Raw genomic sequence first — 6,120 nt, 5'->3', positions numbered from 1 at the left:
TTTGATACCAGTCAGGTCTCACTACACTGTGAGACCCTTTCAACAAAACTACCACCAAATCACCTAAGCATTTCAGGGGAATTAGGTAAAAGTGAAGAGAGGTGACCATTTTGTTTATTTTTGTTTGTTTGTTTGTTGGTTAGTTTTTCAAGACAGAGTTTCTCTGTTTAGTCCTAGATGACCTGAAACTCACTCTTTAGACTTGGCTGGCCTTGAACTCACAAAGATCCTCCTGCCTCTGCCTCCTAAGTACTGGGATTAAAGATGTGCACCATTGCTGCCAGACTTGAGTGGTGACCAATACTAAGGCTCACTTTTGCATCCTTAGTTGCTCCTGGCTACAGTTTTCTCTTATGCTGACTAGAGCATATGAACAAAGTGTTGATGTTAGAGTTTCCTCTGAGAACTACCTGCTTCTTTCAATCCAAGATCTTGTAACGAATCCATCTTCTTCCTGGGTCTCTAGACACAGCCACCAGGTGACATATTTGGTAAAAAATGCCATAACAGACCAGGTGGCCATAAATCTATAACCTCCTGTTCTGTCATGTGAGGAGAAGAGGGGGGAAAAAGAGGCTCCCCCAAAATAAATGCCCTGGGACCTTTTGTGCATCCAGCTTTCATAACTGAACTTTCCCAGAAATAGAACTAGGAAGAGTGTATGCTTATGCTGCTGTATATTTGGAGGATCTTACAAGTAAGAAACCTAACCCCCTTCCTCCTCTTATTTCCCTTATCTATTCCTCCCTTCCTCCTCCTCCTCCTCCTCCTCCTCCTCCTCCTCCTCCTCCTCCTCCTCCTCCTCCTCCTCCTTTGGAAACAGGGTCTTGTTATGTTACCCAGGCTGGCACAAAGTCTTGGTCTCAAGTCTCCTCAGTAGCTGAGAATATTAGATATCATTGCCCTGGATCTAACTCTCCCTTTAATCAAGATCTCTCACACAATCTTGGTGCAACAGGCTCCAGTGCTTTGGTTTGTTCCCACACTACTGGATAATCCCATGATGTTATATTGGACAAGACATTGTCTGGTCCTGATGATTGATATTGGACTAAAGGCACAAAATCCTACTGGCAGAGAAATGCAAACCTGAAAATTGTGGAAGTGTTCCCAGGTGTTCCCTATGTGCCTGAAATCCCAACACTTGGGAGATAGAGGCAGGTAGATCAGGAGTTCAAGGACAGCCTTGAGTACATAGCAAATTTGAGACCAGCCTGGACTACCTGAGAACTTATCTCAAAAATAGAATTTTAGAAAAGGAGGGTGGGTGGGGGATGTTAAGAAGGCCACTGCACAGGAAGGTGCTCAAACCTAAATTAGAAATCTCTTGGGGACAGGGTAGACAAATCCTTTATATGCCAAGACTGTGAGAAAGAGGAAGGTGGCTGTGAAAGAAGGGGGTGACAAAAATGCCATGAGTGTGTTTTAACACTCAACACACTGTGTGAGGCACGCCTTAACTGGTGGTGGGAGCCATGCTGTGGGTGATTAGGCACAGGAGTGGCGTTCAGCTGCTTCAGTGGTGCAGGCAGTTAGATTGTAGGAAGTTCACATCAAATTCGGCTCACACTTAGCCTGTCTGACTATCAGAACTTCTAATCAGCCTTGTTAGCGTTCCTTCTTGCCCAAGACTGGCTCAGAGGGACTGTCCTTCTATAACTCAGGGTAAGGGCAATCTAAAGGAGGAATCCCTCTTGGTGGCAGTGTTCCTGGAGGACCGACCAGTTGGTGCATCTGTTGGTGTGTTGAGACCAGCCTGGACTATACTCGGTCCTCCAGATCCAGCATCTTAAACGTAAAATGCCTAAAACAAAAAAAGGAGAGATATCAATGTGAAATATCCCATTAAAGTAAAAGTTAGAGCCCAAGGGAATCCAGAAAGTGGATTCTAAGAGGTAGCTAGATGGAGATCTTTTGATTCAATGGCACTGCTGCTTCCTGAGCTAAGACATTGAATTCCTGATGAAGCTGTCTTGATTACTTTTCACATGGGAGAATGCATAACCCCAGCATTTTACCTAAGAGCCCAAACAGCAGCCTGTCCGGTTGGAAGTCCATCCCATCTCAGTCTGCAGCATTGATGGTCCTTTAGGTATATAGGGAGTCTTTAGATTGTAGCCTGCAATGATTCTTAGGTCCTAGGAGGGAAAAATCCAGGAACAGGATAATTTAGAATCTTCAGGAGGATCCGAGCTGCCAATTTAGTTGTCACAGATGCAAGACAGGAAAGAGGGAGAAATACAAGAAACTGAATTTGAAAAACTGCAGTCAGATACTGAAGGAAATTGGAAGAACTGAAAATCTGGTGGGTGTTGAAGGTCAGGTTGTGGTGGCACAGGCCTTTAGTCCCAGCACTTGGAAGGCATATCTCTTTAACTTCCAGGCCAGTCTGGTCTACATAGCAGTTCCAAGCCAGCTGTGACTACACAGTGAGACCCCATCTCAAAAAGACAAAAGTATGGGCAATTTGGGCACGGTAAGAAGACCTCGTTCAATTTATAGGCAGGTACCAAAACTAGTTGCTCCATTGCAGAAACTAATTACATTTTACAAGATAAGATGGGGCTTCTATGTGTATCAATGATCCACAATTGATAATAGAAGAAATAATGTAAAGACCATTAATAATGTCAGAATCTGGTTATTTCAAGGTGTGGTCTCATGTAGCCCAGGCTGGCCTTAAAGTTACAATGTAGTGGTGGTGAGGTAACTTTAAATTCCTGGTCTTCTTGCCTTCGCCTCTCAATAGGCATTTGTCTCGGCTAAAACTCTCTTCTCATCAACTCTATAAAAAAGTCCACACAACTTTTTTTTTGTTAAGAAATTTCCTGTTCATTTTACATACCAACCACAGATGTCCCTCTCCTCCCTCCTCCTGCCCCCCAGCTTTCCCCCTCAAACCATCCCCCATTCCCACCTCCTCCAAGGCAAGAATTCCCATGGGGAGTCAGCAGAGCCTGGTACATTCAGCTGAGGCAGGTCCAAGCACCTCCCCCTGAACCAAGGCTGTGTAAGGTGTCCCACCATAGGCACTGGCCTCCAAAAAGCCCGCTCATGCAGCAGGGATGGATCCTGATCCCACTGCCAGGGGGCCCCTTAAGCAGACCAAGCTACATAACTGTCTCCTATATGCAGAGCGCCTAGTCCAGTCTCATGGAGGCTCCACAGCTATTGATCCACAGTTCATGAGTTCCCACTAGTTTGGTTTGGTTATCTCTGTATGTTTCCCCATCATGATCTTGATGCCTCTTGGTCATAGAATCCTTCTTCTCTCTCTTTGAATGGACTCCTGGAGCTCAGCCTGGTGCTTGGCTGTGGATCTCTGCATCTGCTTCCATCAGTTACTGGATGATGGCTCTATGATGACAGTTAGGGTATTCACCAATCTGATTACTGAAGTAGACCAGTTCAGGCACCTCCCCAATTTTGATTGATTCCCAATTTTCTGAGACATACTGATTTCCAAAGTGGCTGTACAAGTTTTCACTCCCATCACCAGTGAAGGAGTGCTCCCCTTGCTCTGCATCCTCTCCAACATAAGCTGTTATCAGTGTTTTTGATCATAGCCATTCTGACAGGTGTAAGATGGTATCTCAGAGTCATTTTGATTTGCATTTCCATGATGACTAAGGATGCTGAGCAATTCCTTAAATGTCTTTAAGCCATTTGAGATTCTTCTGTTGAGAATTCTCTGCTCAGCTCTGTAGCCCATTTTTTATTGGATTGTTCGGTATTTTGGTGTCTAGTTTCTTGAATTCTTTATATACTTTGGAGATCAGCCCTCTGTCAGATGTGGGGTTGGTGAAGATCTTTTCCCATTCTGTAGGCTGTCGTTTTGTCTTATTGACCGTGTCCTTTACCAAGCCCACATGACTTAGTCCATTCTATGAGTTTCTTTTGTCTTGCTTTCTACAGATATTTCTGTTCATCCAGTTGCATCCTAAACTTTCTTCTTTTGCATTCTGAAACAACTTGACATTTTACTGTTATCATTTCCTTCACAAAAGCACTTCCTGGATACCTTATCTACGAAGTTAGTCTATGCTCATGTGCATGCTTGTGTGTATGTGTGATGTATTTGTTTGTCTCTGTTTGCCCAGGTATGCTCACATGAGCATATGGAGGTCAGAGGTTAATGTCAGATCTACTGCTCTGCACACTGTATTTACCTGAGCCAGTCTGTCACTAAGCTTTTGAGACTGCCTTTGTTTGCTGTGTGATCTACAGAGGCTGTGTGGAAGTTTCCAGGGAGGGATGCAGGAGAGACCAACCAGCTGTCCTGGAATCTCAAAGGCATCTGAGCAGATAAAGCCTCATACTTATTCCTAGTCTCTCCTCAGCCACAGGTGTGAGCTCTTGAGGAGTGCCTGAATAAATGTGGGAGAGATGGCTTTCTGTCTCCTTGAACTAAAAAAAAAAACAAATTATTGCTAGTCTGTACAGTCTAAAGAATGATCTATGATAGCCATATTTGGTATTTTGAATCAATTAGTTTATTAAGTGTACAACAAGCCAAAGGATAAGAATACATGGCAAGTAGCAGTCAGGTAGGTAGGTGGGTGGGTAGATGGATGGATGGATGGATGGACAGGCAGATAGAAATAGATAGATGATAGGTATATTGATAGATAGATAGATAGATAGATAGATAGATAGATAGATAGATAGATAGATAGATAGATAGATAATACATAGATAGTAGACAGAGAGAGATAGAAAAGCATCCATCAAAATGGATGTTCAAAATATCCAGCAGAAATTAGCTGAAGAAACCCCATTGAAGCCCTATAGAGATCAACTTCTCTGTCAACATAAACATTAAACTTGGCTTATTTAAACAGGGTCAAAATGGAAATTTTAACAAATATGAAAGGAGGGGCTGGAGAGGTGGCTCATTAGAAAACCATAATTTTGGTTCCCAGCACCTGTATTGAATGGCTCATAAGGATTTGTAACACTCCAACTCCCAGAGATCTGATGTCGTCTTCTGGCCTCTGTGAATACCACCATCCCCATGTGCATGGGATACGAGAGAGAGAGAGAGAGAGAGAGAGAGAGAGAGAGAGAGAGAGAGAGAGAGAGAAGAGAGAATTAAATAAAAATAAAATAAAATATGTACCAGGCTGTGGTGGCACATGCCTGCACTCAGGAGGCAGAGGCAAGCAGATCTCTGTGAGTTTGAGGCTAGCCTGGGCTACAAAGTGAGTTCCAGGAAAGGTGCCAAAGCTACACAGAGAAACCCTGTCTTGAAAATAAATACATAGATAGATAGATAGATAGATAGATAGATAGATAGATAGATAGATAGATAAAATATGTAAGAAGTGCTAGAGATAATGAAAATGTGCTTCAGGTTTCACAAAGTCTTAAGAAGGTTTTTGAACACTTTACCATAGAGAGGCAATGTTCAAAGGGATATCTGTGCTTACCCTATTTAAATGTTATGCTGTGTATACATGTAACACTGCGCCTTAGTGTGTGATTGGTCACAAAAGGGGAGTTATCAAGGATGAGTGACCTATTGCATCGTTTGCAGTGGGGTGTCCACAAAGCTCAATGCAGACAGGGATGCAGGTTACTAAGTGCATAGTTGGGAAAGGTAGCTTGAGCCAAAACCTGACCCCTGGCTGCTAAGCCTTCTGACTGTTGTCTGCCTCAGCCCCACTAGTGGCCACGTTTTGGTAGTTCCACGGGATCCCAGGGACCTGCGCTTCTTGAATTGGCGTGATTCCTCCATCCTCTGGCAAGGCTTCTTCCATGGTCCTATGGGGTCACCTGTGTTCCAAGAAGCATGACAGAAAATAGAAAATCAAGAAGAAAAGTGAACAGCCACCGTCTTTTAGGGGTGAGGCCTGTAACTTGATCACATGGCTGTACCTAACTATAAGGGAAGCACAAGGCCCAGGTTCAATCCCTGACACCACAAAAATCTCCACCTGTCCTCTGCATGATGCTCAGTGTGTCTCATCTACATCTGTTAGACAAAGATTATTAGGACCAGGAAGCCAAGAAGAAGCCAGGGTGAAATTATAGGAATAAGTATTTGTTTGTTTGGAGACAGGTCTTGACATAGCCAGGCTGGCCATGAGCATAATATGTAGCTGAGGGTGACCTGAAACT

Source organism: Peromyscus californicus, unplaced genomic scaffold (assembly GCF_007827085.1).
Source record: "Peromyscus californicus insignis strain IS unplaced genomic scaffold, ASM782708v3 Scaffold_4__1_contigs__length_199733344, whole genome shotgun sequence".
NCBI classification, from domain to species: domain Eukaryota; kingdom Metazoa; phylum Chordata; class Mammalia; order Rodentia; family Cricetidae; genus Peromyscus; species Peromyscus californicus.
This window is presented reverse-complemented; position numbering follows the sequence as displayed.